This window comes from Protopterus annectens, chromosome 14.part0 (genome assembly GCF_019279795.1).
Source record: "Protopterus annectens isolate FY-2018-M chromosome 14.part0, PAN1.0, whole genome shotgun sequence".
NCBI classification, from domain to species: Eukaryota; Metazoa; Chordata; order Ceratodontiformes; family Protopteridae; genus Protopterus; species Protopterus annectens.
In genome coordinates this window covers 568,268,867-568,287,422 of record NC_056748.1, presented here as the reverse complement: position 1 = coordinate 568,287,422, position 18,556 = coordinate 568,268,867, and positions in this window count along the sequence as shown.

Sequence of the window (18,556 nt, the reverse complement as noted above, 5' to 3'; positions counted from 1 at the left end):
ATCCAAGAGCGACTTTGATCTACAAATGGGAAACGAAATTTACCCCAGGACTGACCTCTGTACTACTAATGGACAGAGGCAGCTCCTAAATGCTTTATCCCATGCATGGGTCTTCTCAAATTATCTATGGTATGATCACAGTTATTATCTTTAGGAGTAATATACAATTATCAACCATGGGATGAGTGAGACCAGTCTATAACCAAATGTGATAGGTTATTTCAAGCACAAAAAGGTGAACTGGCTAGGCTTAATGTCCCACAAAGACAGCCTAGTTCTTGTCTATGAGCCTATGACACCATCTCACACTCTGGTATTATAGATTGCAAGAATTGATGAGACTGTACTATACTGGAATTAACTGGAAACAACTGAAATGAAACTGGAACAAAAGTCTTTATCTGTTAATTACCCAAAATCATTCTGAACAGGTGCCAGTCTCTCCTTTATGGGCCAAGTCTTGTTTGCTTTTCAGAATGAATTCTCCAAACAGTGTAGTTCATTTAAAAAGGTTTTATTAGATGTTCACAACATCTGAATACTGTCTTCATTAACTGTGCTGAAAAACAATAACAGTCTGCGGAAATGCTGGGATGCTGGTTAGTAATAACAGTGCTGCTAAATATATCCAAAGTTTCTGCACATAATAATCTGATTATCCTGAATAATGTAAACTGAAACAGTCTTTATTCGACCTGCCTTCTGTGCCCAGGCTTGAGTGTCTGTATTGTAGCTTCCTTTCTAAAATGCTGGATATTTAATCTTTTCTGTATGTTAGGCCGAACTAACTGACTTCCCTAACTAGTAATGTCTTTCAGCTTTTCCCAGTTAGGGGTCACCCCAGTGGAACTCCAGTTCGCTAATGATTGGCAGTGGATTTTTACGGTGCTGAGTTGCCAGCCTGATGCCCAACCTTCAAAGAAGACACACCCATTCACGCACGCACCTACCTGCATGTCTTTAATGTCACTTGACCGTGGGAGGACATGCAGATTCCACTTCCCTAACTATGTGAAGTATATTTTAATAATACCAAAACCCTGTAATGCTTTGTTTCCAAGCCTGGTCTTGCATGTGCCTCTTTATCTAGCATTCCATTGCTATATACATCGTTCCCTTGAGAAAGGAACATTCTATATTTCTGTACATTTCATGCTTATATTTCCTTTTTAATAAACTGTCTTTCTCTGAAACTGAATGCATAGATGGCTGACTCTATATTTTCAGGCCTTATTTTAACCAAATATACTATAGTGAATTTACTGAGAATACCCTAACTCTAACATAGATAAACTCTCTCAGCTAAATATAAATCCATATGTAACTCACTGGATATCAAACTGATTCAAAAATAGAACCCAGGAAATTAAAGAGGGTGATTCTAACTCCTCCAAAAGACATGTCACTAGCAGTGTACCCAAAGATTCAGTCCTTGGGCCACTCCAGTTTGTCATTTAATTCTCAGACTTCAAACCAAATGTTTAGAGTTTATGGCTGACCATGTTAGCAGATGACAAACTTGATGATATCATAAACTCCCCACAAGAAACCAGAATCCTCCAAGAGGGACTTTCTCAAACAAATAACTGATGTCAAAACCACAGACTAAAATTAAATGCCAAGAAATGTATTTATTTATTTAACATTTGTTTACTGGGAAAGTCCAACTAGGATGGAGTCCATTTTCAGTGGTGGCCCATGCAGAAAGTCTCCAAACACATGTCTTTGGAATGTGGGAGGAAATCAGAGCACCCAGAGGAAACCCACATGAATGCAGGAAGGTCATGCAGACTCCACACAGAAGGCACTCCAGCTGAGAATCAAACTGGAGAACCTCTTGTTGTGAAGTGACAACGCAAATCGCTACACCACTGTGCTGCCCTATATAGTTGTATCCTTTGGGAAGCATGACCTCCCTTGTAACTCACATTGACAACACATCCCTGCATGTTGATACAGTAGTCAGGGATCTGGGAACCTATGTCACAACAAACTGCCTTTTGATCACTACATATCCTCTAACATAAGGAAGTTCTTCTTCATTGCAGTCTATACCTAAAGCTATAATGCTTGGGTCCAGGGATGTAATCATTCCACTGTACTCAGCTGTCATCAGGCCAATCATTGAATATAATTTCCCATTTTGTATGTACCTGTGCAAAGATTTGTTCACAGCTAGAGTGACTGAAATGCTTCCTCGGGGAAAAAAAAACAAAAAAAAAACAAATAAAAAAAAACGGTTAATGGTCTGAATCACAAAAAAAATATGCAGAATGTCTCCAAGCTTCATCCCTTTCCTCAGTATCATACAGCTCACTAAGAGGCAACCTCGGCTTCACATATAGAGCCTCAGGAGACCCTAGCCTGTCAGACCTATTACACATTTGCAAGACCAATGGTAGCATGAATACCCACTCAAGAGATCTCAATCTGTTTTGCAACATAAATAGAACATGTTGGAGGGATCGGTATGTGTCACAGGGAATATCTCTTCTACGGAAATATCTTCTAGCCCATATAAAGCAAAGTTCTTCTCTTATTCTAGTCAAAGGATGAATGGATGGGAAATCACAAATTCGTTCTCAATTTAGTACCCATGTCCCCCATGGATGGGTATAACAAGTAAATGTTCCAACATATCTTTGTTTTGCCCCCCCCCCCCCCGGGTTATTCATATGCAAAATATAAGGGCTCAAAACTACCATGGGAATTTGTCTAGGCTTTTTAAGATTCTCACAGATCAATAGCCTAGCAATACCTATGAACATACAAAGCTTAGGATTAGACCCCACAGAAAATTACTAAATAAGCAGACAAACTCTTAAACAAGGACCATGTTGTACTATCACCTAAAGATTGACTGGTTATAGCTTCAATGCAATTTAATATGCTCTTAACTTAAAACTACCAATAAATGTGCAACAACTGCAAATCTGGTGCAGATATAACCCACCTAGACAACTTGGATCAATCAACCACTAGGGAGATTCTCTTTACTTAATATATTTAGTTAAGATATAGAACAATATATAAGATATATAAAGATAAAGATCTGAGGTTGTAATCAGTTTTTTTAGACAAACTTAAAACATACCTACCATCTAATCTAACTGGAACTATACATGTAGCAAACACTGACTAAACTATTAAAGTAAGCTACTCTTTCAATAAAAATCTGATATGCATTGTCAGTATTTATGACAGAAATGTCATTTCAGATCTAACACTACATCTTGTCTCTACTTTTCTTTTTTTTCTTTCTTTGTTTCAGTCTTGTTAGCTTTACCTCGGGTCTTTATTCTACACATATAATGTGCTGATATCTTTTATCACATATTTCTAATGCACATTTATCATACTAAGAGTTTTATTTAATACTACTGAATTCTAAATGTTACCAAATGTAATTAACATATATCTAAATACATACTAGCAGTCTTTCACCATCAGCTGTATAATCTAAATGGTATGCAGTGTATATATTTGTTGATGTACACATACATATGAGAATGTTATCAAATGACAATTTCTTTTCAGTCATGACAATCTGTTTATGTTCAATGCTTTCTTATTTTCTATTTGTTTTTTTTTTAATTTTCTTGTTTTTGTCTTTACTGTGTATTTATACTATCGCTCATATTTGAATTTTTCAGTGTCTATGCCTGACTCCATGGTGCAGAGGGAAGAAGCCCTAACTGAAACCTAGGTGACCAATTAGCAGTCCTAGCACTGGAAGAGCTAGGTGGGGGCATGGCCTACTTGGCTCCATGGAGGATGGGAAATGTTACATGCACTCAGAGACTAAGAACCGTACTGGCTGGTGCAGTTTCAATGTTGAAGACTGGGGAAACACAGCTCATGCTTTGATGCAAGGGATAGGGCTGCTTGTAGGAAACATCCCTTGTTGAAGTGAAGAAACATCTTCCGTGGTTTGTCACTGATTTTTTGAGTACATGTGAGGATTAGAATGTGAAGTAAATAACCTGAGCCAACCTGATGGCTGCCCAAATGATGTTCCTTCCCAGCTGACCCTTGTTCTGGTAATGGGAAAGGAATGGGCCTACTGATGGTGAGAGGGCTGATGATCAGACAGTAGGGCAAACACTTCAAGAAAAAAATAATTTTTCAAAATATACACTGGGGCTTTCCTTGGCCCCCATTGGAAAGAAGATTGTATCTCAGTCTGAGTTATATTGATATAAATAAATACACCATTTCACACTGAGCTCATTGGAGAAAGTCGGAGGAAGGGCTCTGAGCCAACTAGTCTGTGATATATAGCATTAAGTATCCTGTTTTTTGCTTATTTCTGAGTTATTTATAGCACTTTTATTGTCTGCATATACTTTGCTAGCTAGTTTCACTGTGATAAGTATTAACTAGAAATTTTCTACAATTGTTAAGCATCTGGTTGGGTTTGTTTGTTCTGATTTCCTAAGGTGTGTATCATATATCTTGTTTGCAGTTAAAAGCATTCTCTAGAGTCTCCTTGATCCTTTATCTGTTTAAACATTTCTGCAGTTTTTTCTACCTAAGTAGTGTTGGTAGCGTAGCATTGCCCATATTCAGGCTTGTGTTTTGGGCCTAGTTTGTTAGTAGAGGCTGTGTCTGAGCACATGTTCCAGACCATCATAGCTTAGCCAAAGCCAGTATAGCATTTCAGTGAGCGTGAATTGTTTGTGGTCACTGGGTGACTGGGGTTGCCTGGAATACGGCTTGGAGTAAGCACCTCATTGGTTCTTAAAAACTTTTTTTTTAAAGTTGTTTCAGGTTTCAACTTTGTTACTTAAGAAGTTAACTTGTGAGTGTTTCTGCCATTTCCTATTGAGCTAATCGGAGGAAGGGCTCTGAACCAACTAATTTATGATGTATAACATTAAGTATCCTGTTTTTTGCTTATTTCTGAGTTATTTATAGCAATTTTATTGTCTGCATATACTTTGCTAGCTAGTTTCACTGTGTGTGAGGTATTAACTAGAAATTTTCTACAATTGTTAAGCATCTGTTTGGGTTTGTTTGTTCTTATTTTTGTTTCCCACTCTCCCTCCCTATTGGTATCCTGTTTTTATACTTGTTGACTTTGCAGTTGCCTGCCCCTACTGTAAATTTAATCTGGAACACTCCTCCCAGTTTAGTGTCATTACCTCACTCTAACTAATCCAGGGAGATCATTTGAGAAGGCCAACCCAGTTAGTTTCTGCTCCTCCTTCCCCCTTTCCACTTTACCAAAAAAAAAAAAACATTTTTTTCTAAGCTTGTTTCCTGCCTCTTCTGTAAGTCGTCTAGTCCAGATACAGACTTGTTGTATCCAGCACTGTTTGCAAGCTTCTGAGCCCCCAAGCCTTTGTGTTGGAGGGAAGCATTCTAGCTTAATTTTGTTTCTTAGAACTAGCCAGTTTTCTAGTTTCAGCACTCAAATCTGTTTCTTTGAGCTCAGCACTTCTTCAGAACTCATTGTAAGCACAAAATAAGTGACAAATTACTACAGCACTCAACTTTCCTCACTTGTCTAGAGGAAACAGTTTTTAGTGCTTAATAAAGAAGCACCTATCCATGCATGTCTAAGGGTCAACTCCCGGTGTTTTTTCCTGTCTACCTGATGAATCTGGGCATCTTGGGGCAATGCAGCAATTGCCTCATGTACACAGACAACCCTCTCCTCCTATCGCCCAACACTACAACCTGTGAGAGATGCACTTATATAGCCAAACTGGAAGCAAAAATCTCTTCACCCAAGACTCGACTAGACAGTCAAGAGGAGAAGGTAAGCACTTGCACCACACCACACTCATCACATAGTCCACCAAAACACACACCTACATTCGTGGAGGCTTTCAAAAAAAATCTACCCAAGCAACAGGGACCTCCAAAGCAGAAATGCAAGCAACCTCCACCCCCCAACACAACCCAAATGACACACAGCCCACAAAATCGGTGTGCCACCCAACCATAGCCCATAAGGCATAACAACGTACCCGACACTCTAGTCATAGGTGATTCTATAGTCAGGCACACTGATGTTCCACTCACTAGGCTAAACAAGGAAAAAGTTACTGTCGGCTGCCTGTCAGGTGCCAGGATCTGCCACACAACGCATGCACTCAGGTCACTCCAACAAGTACAAATATGACTCTGTCATTGTCCATGTTGGTGTGAATGACCTGAGACTACCTCCCTGGACTACATGGAGGAGCTGTCCGATCTTGTAGACCAGGCAGGTATGACCCTAGTCCTGAGTAACATCCTGGCATCACCCAGAATGATACCACAGTAAAAGGACAAAATGATTGACTTCAACAATTGGCTAAGCTTCTGGTGTCATTCTAAGGGGATCCAGTATCTGTCTGCCTGAGATGACATGATCGACAAACCATAATGCTTTGCCAGAGATGGCCTGCACCTGTCGCCCTTGGGATTCCAGATACTGGCTAAGGCTCTTGCCACCCCTATAGTGCCTTTTTTAGGCAAAATTCAAATGACAAATTCACCACCTTAACAGGTACAAGCAAGCAAAATCTGAGGGTAATGCTACAAGTCTAATCCTCAAAATGCACTCACTCGAGGCACTCCTTAAAATGGAAAACATTGACATCTGTGCAGTGACAGAGACATGGTTCAAGGCTCCAGAGAGCACCCCTGCATTACCAGGCTATAATTCATACCACACCTTTCAGCAGCCTAGCCTGGACTGAAGCACTAAAGGTGGAGACGTATCCATATTCATTAAGGATATCCACACCTCCAGGCTAGTTGCTCAGCATAATGCATCCAAGATTATCCAAGTGCAACTAACTCTGTGCAAGACTGCAATCCAAATTGTAGCTTGCTACAGAACCACTGCCATGCCCCAGGATTCCCACTCCTCATTTCTTGATACACTGGAAATATTAGGGTACAACCTAACACCCTAATAATGGGCGATTTCAACTACCCCACTATTAACTGGGAAAACTACTCATGTACCAACTCTTGTGCTCAACATTTTCTGGAATTCATAAATTCCAGCGCCTTGGATCAACTTATCCACACCCCCACCAGGGGCAGTAATATCCTAGACCTGGTCATTACCAACACGGGCAACCGGTGTTCCACACCAGAGGTCAATTCCTCGGTCAGATCTGACCACAAGCAAATCACCCTAGACATCCCCATCCCACCCCCAACCCCCATTAGGGAAGCCACCGTAAAAAATTTCTCCAAACCAACTTCATGCTTCTTAAGACAGAAGTGGCAAATTTCACGACACCCATGCTGATGGACAATAGAGGTATGACTGCTGAAGCCTATACAATTGCACTTTAATAAGCACTTACACGAGTGCATGGATCATGCAATCCCTAACAGAACCAATATGCTATCCTCCAAAAAAAGGAAGCCGATCTGGTGATCTACAACAGAAGAAAGAAACTGTTGCAAAAAAGAGTAAAATCCCATGATTGGAGAAACTCCCTGGTCAGCTTCAGTAAGAAGCTGAGATCCCTCATAAAATCCTCCAAAGCTAGTTATGAAAACAAAATTGCCACTGATTCTAAAGACAACCACAAAGCATTCTATAGCTATGTCAAGAATCTCAATGGCAACACTCAGATCTGCTCTGAGTTGCAGCACAATGGCACTAAATATACAGAACCAACGGATATTGCCAACATCCTGGCAGATAGGTTCAGTGCTAACTTTACCCCTCTCTCATCCCCTAAAGGGCCCATCTCTATACCAGAAGAATGCAAAGTTCCTGTAATCACAGCTGCACAGGTAAAAACACACACTCTCCAAAGCCAAGAACACAGCCTCCATGGGACCTGACAACATCCCAGGCTGCACCCCACCTAAGTACCATGTTCAATCATAGCCTCACCTCAGGCTTTGTGCCCACTGAATGGTGCACAGCAATGGTTATCTCACTCCACAAAGGGGGAGCCACCACAGACCCCAGGAACTACCACCTCATTAGCCTGATGAGCCTGGTTTCCAAGGCTATGGAATGTATCATCATGGAACTTATAAACAATGACATTGGTAATCTCCAAACTCTGGACCCTATCCAGTTCGGGTTTGTAAAATGCAGATCATGTCTTCTAAACCTGATAGACTTCTTTGAAGCGGTCACCAAAGCCGTAGATGAGGGTAAGGTGGTTTACACAGCTTATATAGCTCTTGCCAAGGCTTTCAACACCATCCCCCACTCTGGAATTAAAGATAAACTCACTAAACTAGGTATAAATCCCTATGTCACAAGATGGGTTGCCAACTGGCTCACTGACAGAACCCACACTGTGAAAGTATCAGACTCTAAATCTAACTTCAGACCAGTGAAGTGGAGCACCACAGGGTTCAGTCCTAGGTCCTCTCCTGTTTGGTATCTACTTCTCTGAAGTACAGGCAAACACAGAAGGTCTTTGGCTAACAAAGTTTGCAGATGACTGCAAACTAGGAGCCATAATCAAAACTCCTAACAATGTGGACATCCTACAGAAGGGCCTCACTGAGACAGATGCCTGGTGTCAAAGCCATGGCCTCAAGCTCAATGCCATAAAGTGCATTGTCATCCCTTTTAGTAAAAACTCTGTACCCATGAACTACCACATAGACGGTAGTCTACTTAACACCAAAAGTGTGATAAGAGACCTTGAGACACAGGTGAACAGTAGTCTCTCCTTTGATAATCACATTGCCACAGTAGTCAGGAAATCCTTCTACGTGGCACATCTCATCACAAAAGGTTTCTCATCCAGGAAAAAAGAGGTAATTGTTCCCCTCTACTCATCACTCATTAGACCTATTGAGTACAATGCCCCTTTTGGTATGTACCTCACAAGACATCTACAACAACTGGAAAGGCCGCAGAAATACCTCACAAACAGATGCCCTATGCAAACCGACTCAAAAAACTCCAGCTTTACTCTCACATATCACCTTCTCAGAGGCAATCTCTGCCTAACATACAAAGCTATCTCAAATCCAGAGCTGTTGGACCTAAACCTTGTCACCACAATAAACAGAACATGCTGGAGGGATAGATTCCTGTCCCAGAAACTTCCCATAGTCTGGAACAAACTACCTATCTATCTCAAACAAAGCTCCTCATTAGCACTCTTCAAGAAAAATCTTGATGATTGGATGGGAGATAGGAAATTCACCCCGGGGATCACTTCTGTGGCTTTGCTTGACAGGGGCACAGGAAAATAATTTCCTTGGGTGGCAAAAGCCAGGGTACCATTTGGCTAGGCTTGTATAGGCCCTAGGGCCAAATAGCCTAGTACCTACCTATGAACCTGTAATCATGGTAAAAAACAAGACAAGGAGATTTATTTACTTATTTATTTACTAGGAAAATCCGAACTGGTCACAGGCAGCCTTTTTCAGTGGACACCCAGGGAGAAAACTCCAAAGTATCATATTTAATGCAGAAGGCCTTCCTTACCACTATCGAGACATGGTGATCAAAAGTAAGGTTGCTGTCGACCTGTGTGCTCAAATCTCTCACCATTGATTTAGAGCTTAGGGTGTTCTTTTTTTTTCAATAATAAATCTTTATTGTTTTATCATTTTCAATACAAATTTCAAACAAATACAAGATTAAAAATAAAAAACAACTAATGTATCTAACAATAACATATATACCATAGTTACATGAATGCTTCCACCTACAACACAAGTTTATAAAAAAAGATATAAAAATAATTGAGATTAGTTCAAGTATTACACAATTTGTTGTTACAAAGTTCTCTTACAGTGTATAAATAACTCATAATAGATTTAGGTTTAAAATATTACGCTAATATGATATTAAACACTTGTTCCCATATTTTCAGGTTATTGATATTTTTATTGTGTTGATGTAGAAGTAATTTGTGGGCTAATATATGTCTCATAGCTAGAATTTTAAAGTTATCCCATGAAGTTTGGGATGGGTTTAACCAATTAGAAGCTATATATAGTTTCATTATAAGAAGATATTAATAATTATAATACTTTGTGATCTAGAAAGTTCTTTTGAAGGGGTATGCAAAATCATAAATTTCCATGAAAGTGTTGTACTTTGATAACCCATCTTTTGAAGTTGTATGTTTAAAGAGTTCCAAAGTTTATAAATGCATTTGCAGCTCCAGAACATATGAAGAAGATCAGCAGGTTGGTCTTTACAGAACGGACAATTTGGGGAGTTTTTAGAATTGAATTTATGCAGGCTAAGGTGTGTATAATACGCATTATTCCATATCATAAGCTGAGTATACATCAACTTTTGGAGAGAGATAGATTTTGTTGTCAAGTCTATTGCTTTTATTATTTGACTTTCTTCTATCAATGGGATTTTCTCTTTCCAATATTTCAATAAAAGAACCTTATCCTGGAATTTAAACTCTTTTATTAATTTATTTGATACGGTTATAAATTTAACATCTTGTTATAGAGCGTGCCACAAATTTGAGCATTGGGTTAAATCCTCATCTCTGGGTTTAAAATTCTTAAAGTAGCTTATAGAGAGTTCCCTAATTTGTCTCAATATGACTAGATAATTTTTAGGTAAGTTTAATTCTTGTCTTATTTGATTAGCTGAAAATTTGAGATATATGTAAATGTCAATTAAAGTTAAATTAACTATTAATGGGAAATTTTTAAGATCTATTAATTGATTATTTAATCTCAAGTTAGGGTTCCTATGAAAGGGTTGAAAGATCATCATATGTTGAGCAAGATCTAGTGATTGAAATAAATTTTGTATAGATGTTATATATACTTTAATGTGGTCCATTATCCCATATAATTTCAGCTTATCTTTTCCTAGAAAAGGTAATGCTTTAGGATTAATACTCAAATTTAATATATGTTTATAATTCAAGATTACCCATGTTGGTGCCCACTTAGTGCTACATACATCATAATTAGCAATTCTTAGGAGTCTATTAGAGTTTATTATTAAATAGTAAATTTCAAAATTTGGTAAATCCAATCCCCCTCTATTTTTTGGTGTCATTAATTTATCATATGATATCCTTGTTTTCCTTGGCTCCCAAATAAATTTAGCCAATTCTTTATGAATTTGTTTAAAAAATTTCTTCGAAATTGCTACTTGAGCAGATCTAAAAATATATAATAATCTTGGTAATATATTCATTTTAATAATTGAGACCTTCGCCAATACTGGTAATCTTAAATTTATTCCATCTCCCAAAATCAGATATTATTTGATCCCAAACTGTTTTAATGTTAATAGCATAAAAATCTTTATCATCTGTAGAGAAAACAATACCCAAGTATTACCTATCCCATCAGTGGCAAAAGCGAGAAAGGTTTGGGAGTTCTTAAGGGGAAAATATTCATTTTTTTTAAGATTAATTTTATAATTAGATATTTCTGCAAAGTCATCCACTGCTTTTAATAATTTTTTAGTGTCTGAAATTGGAGTTGTACAATATATATTGAGATCATCCGCAAACGCCGCCATTGATATTTTTGTTCCATAAATTATTGGGGCATTATGGTATACCTTCTGTTTAATATATAAGAATAAGGGTTCCAGATATATATTAAATAATAAAGGGGACAACGGACAACCCTGACGTGTTCCATTTTTAATCTGTATTCATTTAGAGAACATTTTATTAATGTATAAAGTTGTATAAGGATTGCTATATAAGATTTTTAGCACTCAAACAAATTCTTGGGATATATTAAAGTATGGTAGAGTATCAAACAAAAAACTTACGTCAACCCTGTCAAAAGCCTTCTGTGCATCAATAATAAGTGCATAAATATTAAGATTTTTTTTGTTTAGCATAAGCTATCAGTGTATGAAGTGTAAGTGTATTGTCACTAGTTTGTCTAGTTGCCATAAAACCAGCTTGTTCCTTAAATATTATTTGATTCATTATTTTTTTTAATCTACTGGCTAGAATAGAAGTCAACATTTTCATATCTACATTTATTAATGATATTGGTCTATAATTGTCAGGGTTTTGGAGGACAGAATTAACTTTAGGTATAAGAATAGTTTTTGAGGCATTAAAATGAGGATCATTGATTTTATTCTTAATTATATAGTTAAATACACGCAAGAGTATTTTACCAAAAATATCATCAATAACTTTATAAAATTCCACCATCAAACCATCAGGACCCGGTGCTTTATGCAATTTCATATGTTTAATTATATATAGTACTTCATCAGATATCGGTTTAACCAAATCCTTTTGAATATTATCATCTATTTTCGGAAAATTAATTGTTTGCAAGAAATTTTCATGGGTCCTATGTGAGGGTAGATCTTTTTGGTCACCATATATATTCATATATATCTGTTCTAAAATATTAATAATATCTTCCGTTTTAGAGTAAGTTGTATTCTTAAACTGTATTTCTGAAATTTGTACTGATGTTCTCGATTGATTAATGATTCTAGCTAATGCCCTTGATGGTGTTTGAACATGGTTGGCATACCTCGCTAACATTTTATGTTCCTGAAATGTCAATCTACTATTTTGAATTAAGAAGAGGTCTTTTTGGCATTTAAGTAATTCCATTTCTGTTTGAGTATTATAATTCTGAATCAATTCTTGGTCAAGTGTCTTAATTTTAGCTTCCAATTCCTGAATATCTCTAATTTGTATTTTTTTATAATATGAAGCTTTTTGCAAAAAGATCCCTCTTACTTGTGCTTGAACTGTCGCCCATTCGATATCAGGTGTATGTTGTTGCTTCTCTAATCTAGCCAATAGGTCTTTGAGGTAATCTGTAATTTCATGTATTATTTCCTCTTTATTTAACAGATTTGGGTTAAGAGACCAATTATAACCTCTTTGCCGCATTGTATCTCTAGGTTCTTTAGCAAAACTTAATGAGATTTTTGAGTGGTCTGATAAATAACATGCATGTATGGAGACTAAGGGTTCAAAATTAATCATTGCTGCTGAAATAAAAAAAAATCCAATCTGGACCACATTTTATGACGTTGAATAAAAAGTATAATTATTTGTATTACCAGGGTTATTTAAATACTTAAAGGGGTCATATAATTGGAAATCTTCCTTTATATCACTTATTGCTATTACTGCTTGTTTATTAAATGCTCTTTGTGGACAAGATCTATCCAACTTTGGATTTTGATAAGAGTTCCAGTCCCCTCCAATAATTATATAATATTTATCATATTGTGTCAAAGTCGGATAAAGTGATTCTATGAAAAGTTGTTGATTATTGCAAGGAGCATAAATGTTTAAAAGTAAAATAGGTTTATCAAATCGAGTAGAAGAAATAATAACATAACACCATCTTCCTTCTTTAAATGTTTTAGAGTCTAAAATCTTCTCTTGATATTGATTTTTAATAAGTATAGCTACCCAGCACTATTAGTTTTACCTTCTGAGGCTACAATTTCTCTAATCCATTTCCTTTTCTTAATGTCAGCCCATTGATCATTAGTTAAATGCGTTTCTTGAAGAAGTATAAACGACGCCCTAGCCTGCAATAATAAATGTAGAAATAACTTTCTCTTCTTTAAGTTCTGGAGCCCTTTTATGTTCCATGAGTCTATTTCCCACATTTAATGAGTTATTTTGTATAATAGAGGTTTAAAGGGAAAAACATAATATAAAGTCAAAGTGAGTTTAAAGACATATGTAATTTGGAAGCATTCTTGACATCCTGTCCTATCCCAGTGCCTACCCACTCTATCCCCGGACCAGGACATATATAGGTCTTGTACAACGTAAAAAACTGAAAGGGTCAAAAAAGTAAACTTGTGTAATGTCATCAGGTTACAACAACTCAAAAACATCCCATAGATAGGACCTATATAAACTAATTTTACTTCTACAAAGTCTAATCTAAACATTCCCTACCAAACACTACTGTGCATCTACATCTCTTTTGTTAACTGTTATTTAAGTAAATCATACTGAAGATATAACATTAACGTGAGAAAAGAAAAAAAAAACTTTCAGTCATTTTGATTATCTAGCTGTACATAAACAACATAAATCAAATAAGATAATTGACAAATGTCATTCTGAGAAAAATAAGAGTCCAACATAGGGACAACATTGTTCTCTATCATATATGAATCAAATGAAGAGAAAAAAAAAACACACATCTTATTCATACTGTATTGTAACCCTATATAAAAAGAGGTACAAACATAAAAATGGAAAATTAATTAACTTTCCTAATGAATATGTTAGGCCCTTCATTATTTATATACTTCCGGTCAGCTCTATCTCCTAATATTATAAAATGGTGTCTAACTAGTGTAGTATATAACTATATCACATCTAATTAATAATATATGAGTTTGATTATATGTTATATTTATATAGAATGTTAATTGTAATTTCTATATATGTATCCCTCACTAACATTAAAAAACTCAACATGTCCTTTCAGATTAGTTCTGAAATAATAAACCAATACCTATTTATTTAAAAAAAAAAAAAAAAAGGAAAAGAAAGAAACAAATATTCTCTGTACCCCAATTATCTATTATATACTACAAGACTTTTTTTGTTATGTGAAAAGCAAGTATAATCAAATGTTCCTATGTGTTTAAATTGCTGTAAAACATCATCTTTTACTGTTAATCATACTTTTCAATGTTTAAACCAGTTCACTTCGGATTTCCAAACCTGGAAACCTTACAGAACGCTCATGATGGGGGGACAGTTAATGCAGACAGACTTCCGGAAGCGCCACAGTAAAATCTTTCCCCTCAGCAGCAACCAAGGCATTTCCTGTCTCCTCGTCGATGTAAACACTGCGTGAAAGTCATAAAACGTCGGAAAACAGATGCAGATAACCAGGATCAACAAAACAAAGCCCTTTTCTATTCCAAAAGAGGCCTAAAGCATTAAAAATGAAAACAAAGGATTACCCAGACCTCGAGCCACAGCAACAGATGAATCCGACCTCGGACAGCATGTTAGTCTCAACGGAAAGCCAGATCAAGTCTCAGAAGCAGGTAAACACTTAAAAACTTTCAAAAAGATGATTTTTGCCTCATTTTTCATTGAAACAGAGTATTTAGACCCATCTATTGTAAATATTAACATATTAGGATATTTCATTTGAAATTTAATATGTTTATCAATAAGAAACTTACAGTATGGAGATAAAGACTGTCTAGCTTGTCTGACTTGTAAGGGCAAATCCTGGGCCAGTGAAATTCTATTATTCCACATAATATGTCCACCACTTTTTTGCTGTTATAAGGATTTTGCTGACATCTTGGTAATTAAGTATTTTAACATACACAGGTCTTGGGCTATTCGATGTTGTGATTCTCTCAATGCTCTATGTGCCCTTTATATGATTATTTCTTTTACCATGTCAGAGTCATTAAGAAGCACTGTAAGTATTTGTGTTATAGCTGGGATTAACTCATTATACTGTATGGATTCTGGAATTCCTCTAATAATTATATTGTTTCTCCTGGATCTTGCTTCTAAATCAGTAATCTTTGTTTGAATAGCCAGAATGTGCAGATCATGTGAATCTGATTTTTTTGCAAGTAAAGTTAGTTTATCTTCATTTTCTGATATCCGAGCTTCAGTCTTGTCCATTCTTTCAAGAATTTGGGTGCAGGAAATTCCAAATGTTTGTATTTGGGTAGTAAGTTCTTTCAGAGCTTCTTGAATGGGTAACAAAAGCAGTCTTGATGTCTTCCATGTTTAACACTTGATCAGCTTTAGTTTTAGTCCCTGGCTTTTGTTGTTCCTGTTGCTTTATAACTTTTTGTCTTTTGGAAATTACATCTTTCTCCGGTGACTGTAGTTCTGAAAGTTTTGTTTTAGTAGTAGTTGTGTCCATATTTTTTTCCTCTTTTGACATTTTATCTCAGTACAGTAACTTAAAGTGTGCAGAGCACATGGTTTCTTTGTTTGATTCTCTCTTCAGAGCCAGCTAATCTACTATAATCCTGTTAAATATCGTCTTATTTTTCAGTGTTTTCTCTTCCTGCAGGATAGTTGAGTGAAGTTATAATTATTTTTTCGAAGATTTGTTGTTAAAAAGTTCTTGGTATCACTTCAGGGTTTAGATTTTCTCAGGTTATATGAAGAGCTGCAGTTCAGCAGTGTTCACAGAATGGCAGCCATCTTTGAATCCCGAGCTTAGGGTGTTCTTAATCTGCAGAGACATCACCTTTGCCAGATGGGGCAATAGTGCATTTTTTGCATTGAGTTTAAGACCATGACTTTGGCACCAATCACTGGTTTTCTTAAGTCCTTCTTGTAGAATGTTGATATCATCTGGGAACTCAATGACTGCTCCCAGTTTGCAGTCATCAGCAGACTTTGTCAGCCACAAACATTTGTTTTTTCTGTACTTCTGAGAAGTAGATGCCAAACAATAGGGGCCCCAGCACCGATCCCTGTGGAACATCACTGGTAATGGGTCTGCTTGTGGAGATGGAGTCCCCTATTCTGACTGTATGTGTTCTGTCGGTAGGCCAGTTTGAAACCCACCTGACAGTATATGGGTTGAGCCCCAGCTGGATGAATGTTTCAATGAAGCCTAAGTGAGGGATTGTGTCAAATGCCTTGTTCAAGTCTAGCTAGGCTGTATGCACAGATTTGCCTTCATCCAGAGCTGTGATGAGTCTTGAGATCCATCAGGTTCAGGTTCAGGTTCAACAGGCAGGATCTCCCTTTAACAAAACCAAACTGGATCAAGTGTTTTGAAGGTCTCCTATATCCTTGTGGATAAGGTCTATGATGATTCTCTCCACGGCCTTGCTGATAAGACTGGTTGGGCTAATGGGTCTGTAGTTCCCAAGGTTGGTCGATGCACCCCCTTGGGCAAAAGGATGACAGTAGTGTTTTTCCATTCAGCAGACACAAAACCAGGGCTTAGGCTGTGGTTGAAAAGAGTACCAAATAGTGTTGCTAACTCTTGTTTGAAACAATTGAGAAAGCAGCCTGGGATGCTATCATGTGCCATAGAGGCTGTGCCTTTGGCCTTGAAGAGAACAGTTAAGACCTGCTCTTTGTAAATAGTAGGTGGAGAGTAGGTGGTAGGAATGTTTTGGGATATATGTGGCAGGGACAGGGGGAGAAGTTTTCACTGAACATGTCCACTAGCAGGTTGGCTATTTCTACTGGTTAAGTATATGTGGTACCATTTACTACCAGTTCAGTGCAAATCTGGGCATTTCCATTAAGAATTCAGATGTAGCTAAAGAATGCTTTAAGGTTATTCTTAGGTAGGGATGCTAATCTGGATTATAGTTAGCTTTAGAGGACTTTACAAGATGTCTTATTTGTTTGCTCAAGCTGAGAAGGGTGTGCTTCCAATTCTGAGATTGTTCCTTCTTGGTTTTAGACAGCAATTTCTTTCTTTGATTATATAACCTGTTTATGGTGGATGTCCACCAGGCAGGCTTGTTTTTTCTTGAGGATCTTGCTTTGGTTCTATCAGGAATGGCTGAGTCAATACAATTGTTAAGATGTTTACACAATGCTTTGGTGTATATCCCAGTATGTGTCCTTGCCATCAAGCTATTAATGTCTTCTCATAAGAGGCTGTAGTTGGCTTTGGAGATTTTTAGCCTAATTGCTCCTGAAGGGGGTCTGATGCTGTTGTTACTTTGGAAGAGACTGATTTATGATCAGACTTCATCAGGGAGGGCTGCACACTTGTGGTGGTGCACCGTTCTGTTATGTTGGTGAGTACCAAATATAAAATGTTAGGGCCCCTTGTGGGGGTACCATCTATCTGCTCCAAGGCATTTGAGTTAACGAAGTCCAAGAACCTTTGGGTGAGTGTGTTTGTACACATGTAATTTACCTAATCTATGCACGGGTGGTTAGCCACACATAACCATGGTGTTTGGTTGTATTTTGAGCAACTCTAGTAGATACAAGTAGGCAGTGTGTATATCATGGTTCATGGAGGGGGATCTGTAGCTGTCAATAACTTGGAGAGGGGTCTTTCCTATAGTTATCTTCACATGAAGTAACTCTAGGGAATCATTCTGTTTAGTCAATCTGGAGGTGTATTTATCTTTGAATATTGATACTCCTCCTCCCTTGGTTTTCACGCATTCATTTTGTGGTGTGAACATGTGTAAGGCATTATATCCCAGTATGGCCAGGGTGCTCTCCATGGCCTTGAACCAGGTCTCTGTGACTGTACAGATGTCCGCATCTTCCAAGCTGAAAAGTGCTTCCAGTGAGTGCAGTTTCAGATTTGGACTCCTGGCATTTAGCAGCATAACCTTAAGGTTGTTTTTTGAGGATATTATTACATGGAAATTCTGTTTTTTTGGGACATTTGCCTAAAAAAGGCAACATAGGGGAGGCAAGAGCCTTGGCCAGTAGCTGAAAGCACAGAGGTGACAGGTGGAGAACATCTCTGACAAAGCACATTATCGTCCCAGGATAACAGGTACTAGATCCCCTTAGAATGACACCAGAAACTATATCAATTCTTAGTCTATCATTTTTTGTCTGTATTGAGGCGGCATTCTAGGTGAAGGGAGAATGCTGCTTAAGGTTAGGGACATACCTGCCTGGGACACATAATCAGAGAGCTCATTTATTTCTTTCTTCATATAATCCATTGAAGT